Genomic DNA, 13,563 nt, shown 5'->3' with positions numbered 1-13,563 from the left:
CCGGATTTGAGGGGCCTTTAGGAAAGACGGGAGGGACCGCTTAGAACCAGCCGGGCCAGGTCATCCTCACTTCCTCTGTCCTGTCCTGCATTCGTTTTCTGTTTCCTCGGTAGGGTCGCTGCGCTGATGGGTGGAGAACATGTAGTTGATAGAGTACATTTGGGTTTCAGCTGGCATTTGACAATGTGTCCCTAGGAACAGAGCAGAGATATGCAGACCGGATACCAGTCTAGTCAGAGGAATTTGTGGGAGACGGAACACACTGCGGGGAGAGAGCTGGCCGATGAGGGCGTCCTGTCAAGGGGCAAGGAGGCCTTTAGTAGCCCATGTGAGCCTGCCCTCTGCCCTCCACCCTCCAGCTGGCCGGATCCAACACCTGTCAATGACTGGAATTAGCCTAAATCGCAGGCTTTTTTAAACCTTGGAGGAAGAGCTTAGAAAATGGCTGACCATTAGGATCCTCATAAATCGAAAGGCTGCTTTGATGGGTCAAAGGAGAAAATTCGCATGAATGAGTCTACTTGGGTCCCCAGATCAATTTGTGTGACATCAGAAGGGGGACATCCGTGGCACGGCAGCAGTAGATGTGGTGGGTGTGAATTTTATCAATGACCCTGGGATACAATATCCCGTGCCTTTATTTCTGTGAGTCAGATTTATTCTGCTTCCCAGAGGGGTAGCTGGAAATTCAACCTCAGTCACCTGTTGGGCCCACTCCCATCCCTCTGGGATCACCCAGGACTCCTGGGTCTCGGGTGGGGGGAGTAGGAGGCCCGGGGTGTTGGCTGGGCGGGAAGCACCTGTTCGCTCCACAATCTAATAAGTCCACCTCCCCTATTCAAAGCACTTCCTGCGTCTCCAGCCCTTGCAGGACCTTTGCACAAAATCCCAACCCGGGGACTCCATGCTGGCTTCTTCTGGAGTGGGGCAATGAAATACATCACATGTTATTAATCTTTCCGTTAGTCCTGTGTTCAAACCAACACACCAAAATCTGAGCCTGTTACCTGGCCCAAAGGTCAGTTTGAGTCAGTAATGCGTTCTGACTTCCGTCAAGGTTAATGTGATCCGAGGCAAATTAATAGGCGATTAGTGTCCAGAACAAGGAAAAGCGCAGGCCCTGCCATCCCTGTGTTGTTGGATTCTATATAGGGGGCTGGGTCCGTTTCTGAGCTCTTTTCCTTTCTTGTTTGTTTATTTTTATTCTTGATAGTCAATCTGGGGATGGGTCAAAAACATGCCATGGATAGCATACACTTGGATCTCAGCAAGGCATTTGGCAATATGGTATGAAATGAGAAATGGATGAAAATGCAGTCAGAGCAACTTTATTTCTGTGTGCACGTGCGTGTGTGTGTGCACGTGCGTGTGTGTTTTCACGCTGGTAACAGCTGCAGCAGAGATTTTATGTCCCCGGTATGGGAAGTGCATTTTGAAGATAATGATTAACAGACTGGATCTTGTCCCGAAAGCGATAGGCACACTGGCCAGGACACTTAGAACAATGTCGGCATGTCAAGGAGACTAACCAGAGGGATGTGTGTGTGTGTGTGTGTGTGTGTGTGTGTGCGTGACTTCAAAGGTCAAACCTAGGACCAATGGATAGAAGTTAACATGGCCCCAAGTTTAAGCTTTTAGGTCAGGAAGAACTTTCCAGCCATTAGAGAAATTGGCAGGTGGGATATTCAAAACATCACAGTAGTAGTGAGCTCCCTGTGACGGGAGGCATTCAAGTGAAGGATGGCTTGTCAGAAACATTGAAGCAAAGTGTTGGATGTCAGAGGGGTGGACAAGAAGACCTTAAGGGTCTCCCAATCCTGTGATAGAGTGGTTCTGTTTTTCTGGGATTTTCTCTCAAACCTGCTCCCAGGGGTTGGAAGGACAGAGGACAAGAAATATGTCACCACTTCCTCTCTGTGCTGTCAGATTGTTGTCTGTGTGCCTATTTTAGCAGGCACAGCTGTGATTAATGTTCCTCTTTTTAGAGACTATACACACACGCACACACATACGTGCGCGCGCACACACGCACACAAAGAGTTGATTTTGCCCTTGAAGTGGAGTGGATGACAGCTCTGTTCCTCCGAGCCTCGCAGACCACTCTGCTGCTAATGGACTGTCAGCCTCTTTCATTCCGGGCTCGACTGTGTGCCGGCTGGTGTAAAAGCGGCGCCTCTGGCAAGAACCTGGCACTTGGGTCTCAGCCAGTTGACATTTGTGATTTGCCCTTCTTCAAATCGGTACAGCCCTCCCACCGTGAGTAACTGAGCCAGGATGCCAAAGGGCGGTATAAACCAGGTCAGGTCCCCTGCCTGCAGAGGTGACAAGGGCTGAGCCCGGGCTCTTCAGGAGCACCTGCAGGTGGTTCCTCAGTGGGGAAAAGGCTAGAATTGCAAGGCACGGACCCCTTCAGTGCCCCCGACCCACTGGACACCCGGAGAGCCCTGGGAGGGTGTTGATCACACGATGTCAGTGACGTTTGGGGCAGAAAGGGAAGTTGGTCTGGGGGCGCACTGTGATGCTAATATATCCAGAGAGGCAGCCCTCTGTGCTGTGTGACTCAAGGGACACCCCAAGTCCACACCCCCACCCTCCTGCTATATCCTTGTCTCTCTGTCCCCCAGCCAGCCTCAGCATTATTGCCATTAGGGTCATGGTGGGTTTAACAGGGAAGCCCGGGGGCTGGCCCTGGTGCCTTTGCGGGCATGTCAACATGACTGCTGTCCGTCTCCCCCAGTAGGTGGCAGGACTGGTGCACAAGGACCTGTTTTACTTACTGTCTAAGGTAGCACTTCAGATGCAGCTCGCCTTCTTGGCGCCCGGAAGCCTCGAAATGAATGTTTGCTGAGTGACTGAGTGAATGACAATAATAAAGCTATCACTTTATTAGGTGATAGCTAATTAGCTTTATTAGGTGTGTGTTAGGCATTGTTCTGAAAGCGAAAATACATTCTTTTAATGCTCAGGACAACCCCATGAATGGAGTATTAAGGTCTCTTTTTCAGAAGAGAGGACACTGAGCCTCAGGGACTTGATTCAATTCTCCCAGGGTCATCCAAGTAGTAAGTGAAGGAAGCACAATTCAAACCTTGGACTCTTTCAGGGCAAGGTCTGCCCCTCACGCCTGTCATGTGTGTCTTGTGTGGCCTTGTACGCAGCACCTTGTACACGGGGCTCAGCCAGTTGGTCTACTCTTGGCAGTGCTGGCGTCGAGGGAGGAGACAAGGCTGAAGGTGGGGGTGCCAGAGAAGGGCGCTTCGGAAGCATCAAAGAGGGACCAGCCTTCATAATTTCCTTGGCCTCGCCACTGCTCGTCGGTGCTGGAACCACTCCCAAGGGTGAGTGATGGGGCCGGCTGCAGGCCCACAGAGGTGGCCTGGGGCCCTGGCAGGTGGTTCCCATCATGGAGGGACCGCCACCTCCTGGCTACGGGTGCCCCGGGGAGGGAGGCACACAGAGAGCCTGAGGCTGGCAGAAGAGACGAACCGTTGAAGGTTGAGGAGGTGCCATGGGCTGGGCACTGGCCTCTAAACTTCAAGGTGAGCACCTCCCTGCGTCCCCCACCCCTGCCCAGGCCCTCAGCCCTGCACCCTCCAACGCCTCCAGGGGGCCAACTCTACAGGGACGGTAATTAAGCAGCTTGTCGAACCTGCTCTGGTCAGTCTCATTCCCCACAGTGACACGGGAAGGTCCGTTCAGGTTACATTTCTACTCCTGCTCCCACCAGCCTACGTTCATTTTCTCTGTTCCTTGCAGTCCCCACCCAGCCACTGACTCAGAGTGCCCACGTCAGGAACGTGGGTCACTCTGCTTCCCGAGAGTGTGGCTGGCTGCCAAGTGGAGGGGGGGTGGGGGAGACCGAAGGAGCCCCTCCCTACCTTCAGAGTGAGCAGCCCCCGGAGCTGATGATCATACAGTGCTGGGGACACAGAAGACGCAGTGGGAGGAGGCTGAGTGAGGCGTGTCACCTAAAGAATAAACACTGGCCACCACGGTGCCCTGAGGGTAGAGAAGGGGGTGCTAGATGGAGCTAATCATCGAGGCTTCCAGGAAGGCTTCCGGGAAGAGGTGGCCATGAGGGTGATTATTTCCTTGGAAGCTGAGGTGCTGGTGGACCTCGGCTGGAGAAAGTCCCTTGACCGCTGCCCGCGAGTTTGGGTGAAGCTTCATCAGCCTCTCACTGAGGCAGGTGTGCTAAGGGCCATGACACCACCACCAAGGTCAAAGCCAGAAGGATGAAAAACCCTGACACCTCCTTGCTGAGAAACAAACAGGAGGGGACGGTGGGGCATTTAATCAGCCAGGGCTGCCAATACCTAATCAAGATGAATGGGCTTGAGAGATGAAGCCCAGGAATAGCCCTGTGTTAGGAGATGGGAGACCGCACTAGGGCCCCTGGAAGGCCAGATTCCAGAGAGATGCCAATGGGGTTGGAGGTCACCACTGTCACCAACTGTCACCAACCAGGGCTTTCCGGTTGACGCTTCTCTGGCCGAGGACCTTTACTGAGCCTGCTCTGGGCCGGCTGTGTCTCAGGACTAATGATAAATGGGGTGCCCCCCTCCCTGCTCTTTAAGGACTCAGGTGAGCGAGTGGAGACAGCCTACGTAGATAAGTTATTCTCATGCTGTCGCAGGTGCCATAATAGGGGCCCAAAGGGTGTGGGGAGAATGAGGGTGGCAGAGATTTATTGCTCCAGACCCGGAACACCAGTTCACTGTTGACACGAACCTTTTTCGCTGGGGCTTCTGACTGCTGGTCTTCTCTGGCGCCACCTGTAGGCGGCTGCGGGGCAAGCCAGTCACTCACAATTAATTGAGCACCTACAAACTGTGTTACACCCTGGGCTAGGCTCTGGGGGATAGACCCAGTCCTATCCTCAGGAATTGCACAATCCCAGAGGAAAGACAGACAAACAGGCCCTCCTTGTATCACTCGTGGAGTCTGGCGGCACTGAGTTTAGTCAAGTCCAGGCTGTATCGCTTGCCTACCAGGCGGGCTCAGCCACGCTATGTAACCCCTTTAAGGGGGTCCTTTCCCCCAAATGTACCGTGGAGAGAGGTAACATCTCTCCTTGAGCTCCCATCAAAGTTCAACAAGGGAAGAACATCCAGGAAATATCTGAAGTCTGTTTTACCAGGGTCGCCATTAAATTACAAACATTTGCTCATGTGTAAGTGTGTGCGAATGTGTGTGTGCACTTGTGTACGTGGGGGGGGGGGATACCTGCCCTCTGCCCCCTCACCAACAGGGTAGTTATTATTCTGGGTATTCAGGAAGAACAGAAAATTAATGGAACCTGATGCAATGAGCGACACCTTGTAAAACAATCTCAATTACCAGATAACCAATCTCCGTGCAATTCCAGAGAGGATAAAAAGAGGCCACGGGGGCTGTGAGCAAATGAGAGCCCAGAACTGCGGGCAGAGGCAGGGAGATGGAACCGTCCGTTATCTTGCCAGCTCAGAACAGAGGTTAGGCACAGGGGCGGGCTGCTGTGCTGAGAAGGGACATTCTTTCTCCAAGAAGGGGCGAGGCGGGGACGGTGAAGAGCAAAGATAACCGAGTTAGTCAAGTGGGGAAGCGGGCTGTGTAGTCTGTGCCCCCTGGGCCATCGGGTGGCTGCAGCTCAGCGCGCTTAGGCAGTGCTGGGACACCTGCTTCCCCAGGAGGGGCCGTCCCCCTGGAGAAGCCGGGCCCTGCCTTGGAACCTCCACTGGCTGCCTGGCGGACCGTTATATTATTCTCCAGCCCCTTCCCGGGCTCTGTGGGGAGGGTGTCCTCGCATTCACGTCCTGGGGTGTGTCCCGAGATGGAGAAGTTGAAGGAGGGGGGGGGGTAACAGCAGACCGTTCACCCCGCCTGACCGTGGTCAGAGTGAGAGTCTCCCTCCTCCGAGTCCAGGAAGCTGGGTGGCATTCACCAAGGCCCTTCTCCATGCACCTCTCAGCCCGCCCTCCCCCCCCCCCCCCCCCCCCCGCAGCCCCGAGAGGTGTGGCCTCGGCTGGCTTCACAGGCTGAATGGTTCCGTGACTCGTTCAAGGTCACAAGGCCACGGAATGGCAGACCTGCCCTGGCGCTTCTCTGACTCTGAATGTGGCTCTCGTTTGGTTAAAAATCTCATTTTCAAAACTTTCGTGTGAAGGGGGGGACAACACATGATGGTTTTTTTTTTTTTTTAATAAATCTCATTTTGAATTTAAATCTCTTTAAAAATGTTGAAAGAACCACAGCTGCCTGTCTGTCGTCTTCCCTCCCCTTCTCCTTCCTGCCTCTCCCCTCGCTTCCCTCCCCTCACCGGCTGCCCTGAGCTCCCCCTGCACATGCCGGCCACCCTGGGTGCGGGAGGAGAGATAGGAGAGGTAGGGTCAAGGGGCCTGGCAGAGGGAGGGGAGGGTCTCGGGGTTCCCACTGTTTGGCAAGGGGCTGGATGATTCTGTGGGTGGTGCTCTCTGACCCCAGAGATTATCTCAGCCATCCCTCCCATCTGGAGCAGATGCATGGCTCCCGCGAATTCGGGAGGCATCATCTTCACGCCAGACAATATCATCTAAGGAGACCCACACTGCAGGGTCTCACCAGCCTTGCTCTCCGCCCTTTTGCCGTCTGACCTGGGAGAGGCTCACATAATGTGTGTTCTCGCCTTTGAGAGTTGTGGCGACTCCACGATGGACTTAAAACAGTTCCGATTTTGTAGCTGAGGCAACCGAGGCTCCTGCGGCAAGATTAAGCACCTTACAGCCACCCAAGGTGGCAGAGCCAGTGGCCCAGCCAGGATTGGAAGGCAGGTCCTGTGACTCCGAGTCCAGTGCTCTCCCCAACCATGCCGCCAACCTCGATCCCAGCCTCTAGAAGGCAGGGGTGGCATTGGAGGATTGTGGCTTCCAGGTTGCTCCTGAAACACCCACGTCAGAGACAAAACGCAAGTAGAGAGGCAGGCCTGACCCTGCGGAGCGCGGGGAGCGGCGATGGCTCCCCGGGTGGGGATAAAGCAAACAGGCGAGGAGCTGCTGATTGGGAGATAATCTCTGAGAAATGATCAAGTGCCAGTTGCTTCCGCAGCTGCAGGGCTGCATCTGGGCCCAGTGCTGACGTGAGCTCCACCCCCAGATCCGCATTGTCACTGCTTGTTGGAAAAACAGATGTTATTGTCCTCTGTTCCCATCCCTTTGTCCCTAATAGGCACTTAAGTGCAGGAGGGGGAACGGAGAAACGGGGACAGAATCTGCGTCTATTTCAGGCTCTTTCCGGAAGCTTGCACTTTGGTGGGACTTGCTGCTTGGGGTAGAATGGGTGCACGGAAGGACCTCCTCTCCCTGCCCTGAGTGCCCAGGGCTCGCAGGTGCTGAGGACTGGTTCTGGGAGGGGGTGACTCCATGTCTCCTAGGTGCCCTGCTTGGACTGGACCTTTGGCTGACGTTAGGCAAAGGGTCACCCCTGGCCTTCTGCCTTGACTCCCAGAATTTGGGAGGTTGGATAAGGTCAAGGGCTGATGGGATCAAGGTCTGGAGTCCTATTCTTATTTGGGATTCATTCGTTCGTTCGTTCATTCATCCATTCATCTATTCACTCATTGACCTGCTGCTGAGCACATTTCTTCAGTTTAACCCAAGCTCTGACAGCAGCGTGCTGCTTTGCGGGTAAAAACTTCTCGTGGAAGAACAGGACATCCTCTTGCATCAGGTCACCGTGGCTCTGACTTAATGGGAGCTCAGAGGCTCTGCTGCACAGAGATTGCTCTGCAGCAACCTGCCCGGTGCCTTGAATCCCACCATTAGTCTTCTGGATGAAGGCGTTGTATTTCCCAAAGGGCCCTGCCGAAACACAAGTGCATAACTGAGGAGGGCTCACAGAGGGGGAAAAAAAAGACCTGCCCGTCACCAGGGACAGAGAGACACAGAAGAAGAGAGATGTCCAGCCTCTGGGCTGCTGCCCTGGGAGGGCAGCCTGAGGGGCTGTGTGAGAAAATTAAGGACGCGGGGGAGCGGTTCCTAGAGGGATTGGGTCCTGCGTGTCACTGGCTGCCCAGCTCTGCTCAGACCCACGATGTAAGCCTAAAGAGTCTTACGCCAAAGTAAGTCTTACACTTACTGAAGAGTGAGGGGAAACTTTGTATGCTCTGCTGGCCCTCAAACCTCAGAAGCTCAGAGATGGGGCCACGTCAGTGGGGTGGCAGGGGCAGAGACGGGTAGAGATGGACGCATGCCCCTACTGCCTTGCCTCTGGCCATCTCTGTTCTGTGCCCGTCTCCTCTCCCAGCTGGGGCCAGGGGCTGATTGCAGGTGAGCTCAGGCCCCCAGCCGGCCGCTTCCCTGGGCCATCCCGATGAGTTTGATGAAAGAAGAGAGAACGTCATCACTGATGGGGGTGCGGGAGACCCTGTCCTGCCACACCCCCTTCACCTGATGGGTATTAGGCCTCTAATTAACTGGGGAGGTGCCCACGAGGCAGCGATGCCCTCTGTAACCTCTTACTACTTAATATTCCAAACCTATTTCACCTCCCTGTAGCAGAACTTCTAAAAAAGTCACATAATTAAAGCACATTAGAATTCATTTGAAATGGTTTCCATAAAGACAATTATTATCTAGTGATGATTCCAGGTGAGTGCGTGAGCTTACAGAATACCAGAGCTGAGGGAGGGCTCGCCCCCTCGCCCCACTTTGTTCTCCAGGAATCTCTCAGGAAGGGCCTTTGGAATGTTTCTTAATGCCCTCCGGCCCCTCCCCACCTCACTGCCTTCCACAGCAGCGTGAATACACCATCCACCATCCAGCAGCTTGCCCCCAACCCCTGAGTGATAAGGGGTTGGATGAGGAACATCGTTCAGGAGAAAATGGAAGGAATCCGGCCAGAGTTCCCAAAGCCTTGCTTACCTCTGGTGGCTCTTTATGCCTCCCCCAGACTCCTCTGCCCCCCTGCACACTTATCCCTATCCATCCCTTCCCCTTTTCTCAGATCTGATGTGGCAAAACGGGTGCTCTCTGGAGCACAGGGTTTTGTCGTAGGGACAACACTCAAAAGGCTTAGTATGGAGAGGAAACCTGGGAAGTTGGAAAACCATCTCCTTGTCCCCAACCAGGGACTCCTGATCCAAAGGCCCTGAAGGCAGTGACCGTGCCTAAGTCATTTCCCATGTCTGGGACTTGGGCTGGGCAGATGGGCCTCTTTAAGGCATGTTCCCTTTGAATATACTTTTTTTTTAAATTTATTTTTAAAGCTTATTTATTTTGAGAGAGAGAGAGAGAGAGAGAGGCAGGAGGAGGGGCAGAGAGAGAGGGAGAGAGAGAATCCCAAGCAGGCTCTTCACTGTCATCACAGAGTCTGACATGGGGCTGCATCCCAGGAAGCGTGAGATCATGACCTGAGCTGAAATCAAGAGTAGGACGCTTAACCGACTGAGCCACCCAGGCGCCCCTGCAAAAGATTTGATCTGTAAGTGTGTGTGCTGTTGCTAATATTAAAATTAGGTGGCAATTTCTGAATACATACTACTCAGCTTTGGGGTGAAATCGTCTAGAAGCTTCCAGGTGGCAGTGAAGTCAGACTGAGGCAGAAGTAAGAATTTGACATAGGTTATCTCCTCCCTCCACCTCTTGTCCCTTGACTCAGTGTCTGATGTGGTTGCTGTCAGGTTGCTGAAATGCACATTTCTCTTCCGCTTTGATGGGTACCAATGTCAGGTCTTGAATGAAAGCCACCTCCTCTTGGTATGAAGGATGAGAGAGACACTGCCCATTGGAGGAGGGCGCTAGGGGCTGCTTCCAGATTGATGACTATGGTGCCCTGTATGCAACAAGCCCCCCTTCTCCCCGTGGCACGCCCGTTTGCAATGTGCCTACTCTCCAGTCTTCTTGTCAAGAGGCAGAGTCTCTTTCCCATCCCCTTGAACCTGGGTTGGTCTTTGACTTCCTTTGGCCAATACAATATGGTGGACGTAACGCTTCCCAGCCTAGTCTCTGACAGGCCTTGCAGCTTTTGCCCTCCTCCACGGGGGACTACCCTGAGGCCGCCAGGTGAAGGAGTCAGACCCAGCCTCCTGAAGGGTGAGAAGCCACATGAAGTGGAGATGAACTATCGCAGCTGAGGTCCCCAGACCATCCAGCTGACAAGCCAGCACCAACCACCAGACGTGTGTGCGAGGCCAGTGTTAGGCCCTCTGGCCATCCCAGCCACCAGCTGATTGAACACGAAGGAGTCCGGGAAGAAGCAGCCCAAGACACCCACAGAATCACAAGCAAATAAACAGTTATTCCAAGCCACTAAGTTCTGGGGTGGTTTGTCACACAGAAATTCATAACTGATACAGTTACTGACACCCTTGCCTGAGCACCCACTGGCCAATGCCAGCACCCTAGGGGACAGGACTGTGCCTTCAAATGCTTTGTCCATTCTTCCATCTAGAAGCCCCGGAAGCAACTTTTTTGCCTAAGATTTGCTTCTTTGCTCATCCCCACCAGTTTCCGGGCCTGACACAGCAGTGCCCATTGCTCTTTATTAGTTTAATATATGTTGAAGCTTCCAAATAGATGCTGGGGCCCAGGTGGAACAGATGAAATGTGACTAAGTTCTGGGGGATGATTGATAATGAGTAGGGACTGGAAAATCAATTGTGTTAATTCCTAGTCTGTCACTGGGACCGAGAATTAATGAGAAAATCTGTCTAACTTAATGGTATTTACACATTATACAGAGTGTGATAAAATTGTCGGCAGGTGCTGCCTGGCATTCCAATTACACACGGCCTGCACAGCCTGAGGGGCAGGCGGGTCTGAGCTGCCCAGGACCTGGGCTGGGCATATGGAGACTCGCCCCAACGGCCACACTAAACTCTGAGTAGATCCCAGACCCCTGCGTGGATCTCAGTGGCCCTTCTGATCCCTGCCATTGGGGGGTGTCCAACTGGCAGTGTCTCTGGGATTTGCCGGAGGGTACATTTACAGGGCTGCTTTGAAGGTAAGCACTCCAGAAGCCACATGGGCAGTTGGACAATGGCCAAGGTGGGCTCAGTCCTATGGGCTGGCATGATTTGAGAGACACAGATGATCCTCCTGACCCACCTGACCCCTTCCCCATGGAAGGTCAGCACCAGCCCTGCCCTATATACCACATCCACATGACAAGTCGCTTTTGGAAGACACCTTGAAAAGCCTCATGGAAAGTGACGGGAGAGTCTTCTTTGGCGTCTGAGTGTTTGCTTCCCTGAAATTCTGTCCTGACCAGGGCCGTCCATGGAGGTGTCCCCGAGAACCCTCAATTCCTGGCATTCACACCCTTGTGTGGCCTTCTTTCATACTGAATAGGACTGATCCGAGGATCCAGCAAGATAATGCAGGCATGGCTGCATGTGACCTCTTTTTTTGTTTGTTTTAATTATTTTTCAACGTTCATTTATTTCTGAGAGACAGAAAGAGATAGGATGTGAGCAGGGGAGGGGCAGGGAGAGAGGGAGACACAGAATGCAAAACAGGCTCCAGGCTGTCAGCACAGAGCCCCATGTGGGGCTCGAACCCACGGACCACGAGATCATGACCTGAGCCAAAGTCAGACGCTTAACTGACTGAACCACCCAGGCGCCCCTGCATGTGATTTCTGAAGCCAGTTCATAAAAACGGCGGCAGCTTTTGCCTCGCTCTCTCTCATCGCTCACTCTGGGGAAGGCACCACCATGGGGGGAGGAACTGAGGCCTCCTGAGGCCAACAACGAGCACAGGGGAGTGAGCCATCTTGGAAGCAGGTCCTCCAGCCCTGGTCAAGCCTTCAGATGACCACAGCCCCGGCTGATGTCTTGACTGCAACTTCCAGAGAGACCCCGAGTGAGCTTGCTCCTGAATCCCTGACCCCCGGAAACGGGGAGGGATCATAGTATAGATATTTGTTATTGTTTTAAGCTGCCAGCTTTGGGGGTACTCTGTTGTGCAGCGATGGATAATAATACTGTTGGGAAGGAGATGGTGGGAGGTGGGAGGGAGAATAATACAGGTGGGGGGGCAGCACCAGGGGTCTCCATGTGGGGTGTGGAGCTGAGGGACGACCTGATTTTTATTCAAGTGAAATCTACTTGTGTGTTTCACTGCTTCCCATACCCTGCCTTTCCCATCCCAAGCCTTGAATACGCTACTCTCTCTCGGTGACTCGAGAGCTGGGGTGGGGTCCCAGCCCTTCTCACCACCAGAGCTGGCGGCCAGCCGGCTGTCTAATAGAGTGATCACAGCAGTGCTTGCAGGGGAGGCTCTGCAGAGCACAGGGAGCCCTGTAGATTTCAATGCTTTCCCTGTTTAATCTTTCCTTCACTTCCTTTGGTTCACATGTTTCCACATGCACTGCAGAGTTTCAAAAGGTAAGCCCCACAACCAGACATGGCAATCCACCCTGCTGTCCTTCCAGCGGGAGTAGAATTCAGCCAAGCAGGAAGCTACAGACTCTCCGGTTCTGGGAGCTCGAGAAGCCTGCAGGAGTCAGGGACCTGGGAACCTCCACTTCAGGCTGTCACTTCCTTTGGCCTCTGTCTCGGGCCTTCTCAAATCCCATCAGCCCCCCCTGGATGGGCTGGGAGCTGCGTACCCCTGGAGGGGTTGGTCAGCCTGATGCCATGAGGCCTAATGGTCAAGGGCAGGGGTCTTTGAAGTCAGATAGGCCTGAGAGTAAATCTCAGCTCTGCCACTTCCTGCCGTGTGGCTTCAGACAAATGGCTTTTTTCTCTGGCATTCGATTTCGCTGGGCACTCAATAAGTAGGAATGGCCAGCCGTGAGACTTGAGTCTGCCGGTGCCCCCTCCCCGATCTCAGTGCCCCCCCCCTCCCCCCCCACCCCAGCCTTCCTCTCACTCAGCAGGTGAGCAAGACAGCTCTCTTGCCTCCGAGCACCGGCCAGGCTGGGATGCTGTGTGACATAAGGACATTAAGCAATCCTTCAGGCCAAAGAATCCCCACATAACAAATTCATTCTGTGTAATAAAGAACTTGGCTGCACCCCTGTTCTGAACGTTTGAGATCCGAATTGCTGCCTTGGAACTTCAGAGACGGAGGAAGAAGAAATGAGCTCAGGGTCTCTGGGAAAAGACCTTTAAACCTGTTTTGGAAATCAGACTTGTCTGACTGCGGCACATCTCCCCTCCAGGTTTGGATGAAGGGAAGGGACTCTGGAGGGCTGCCTGTGGGGGCACAGGGAACAATGGGTAAGGAAGGACAAGGTTCAGGAAAGGAGGGTGACAGGGACACACACATGCCCTCCTCCTGCCTTCACATGGCTCCCGTCTTCCTGCCCAAGGCTGCCTTTGACGCTTGCTCTTTCGTTCATTTACTCACTCAACATCCTGACATGGAGCACCCCTGGCTGCCAGTGAACAGGCAGGAAGGGCCGGGTTGATTAATGAAAGGTGAGTTCTAAATCCCAGAGTTTATGGAACCAATCCTTGCAGCTCAGCCCCCGCTCAGGAGTCCATGAAAATAGACGCTATCATGGGGGTGCCAACAAAGGGTGACAAAAACGGTCCACGCGAGACTGGGAAGGCTGTCACAGAAGAGGGCATGTTTGAGCTGGGTCTCGCAGGCTGAGCAGGAG

This window comes from Panthera onca, chromosome C1 (genome assembly GCF_046562875.1).
Source record: "Panthera onca isolate mPanOnc1 chromosome C1, mPanOnc1 haplotype 2, whole genome shotgun sequence".
NCBI classification, from domain to species: Eukaryota; Metazoa; Chordata; class Mammalia; order Carnivora; family Felidae; genus Panthera; species Panthera onca.
The sequence above is the reverse complement of the archived record's forward strand: the minus strand, read 5'-3'. Positions refer to the sequence as shown.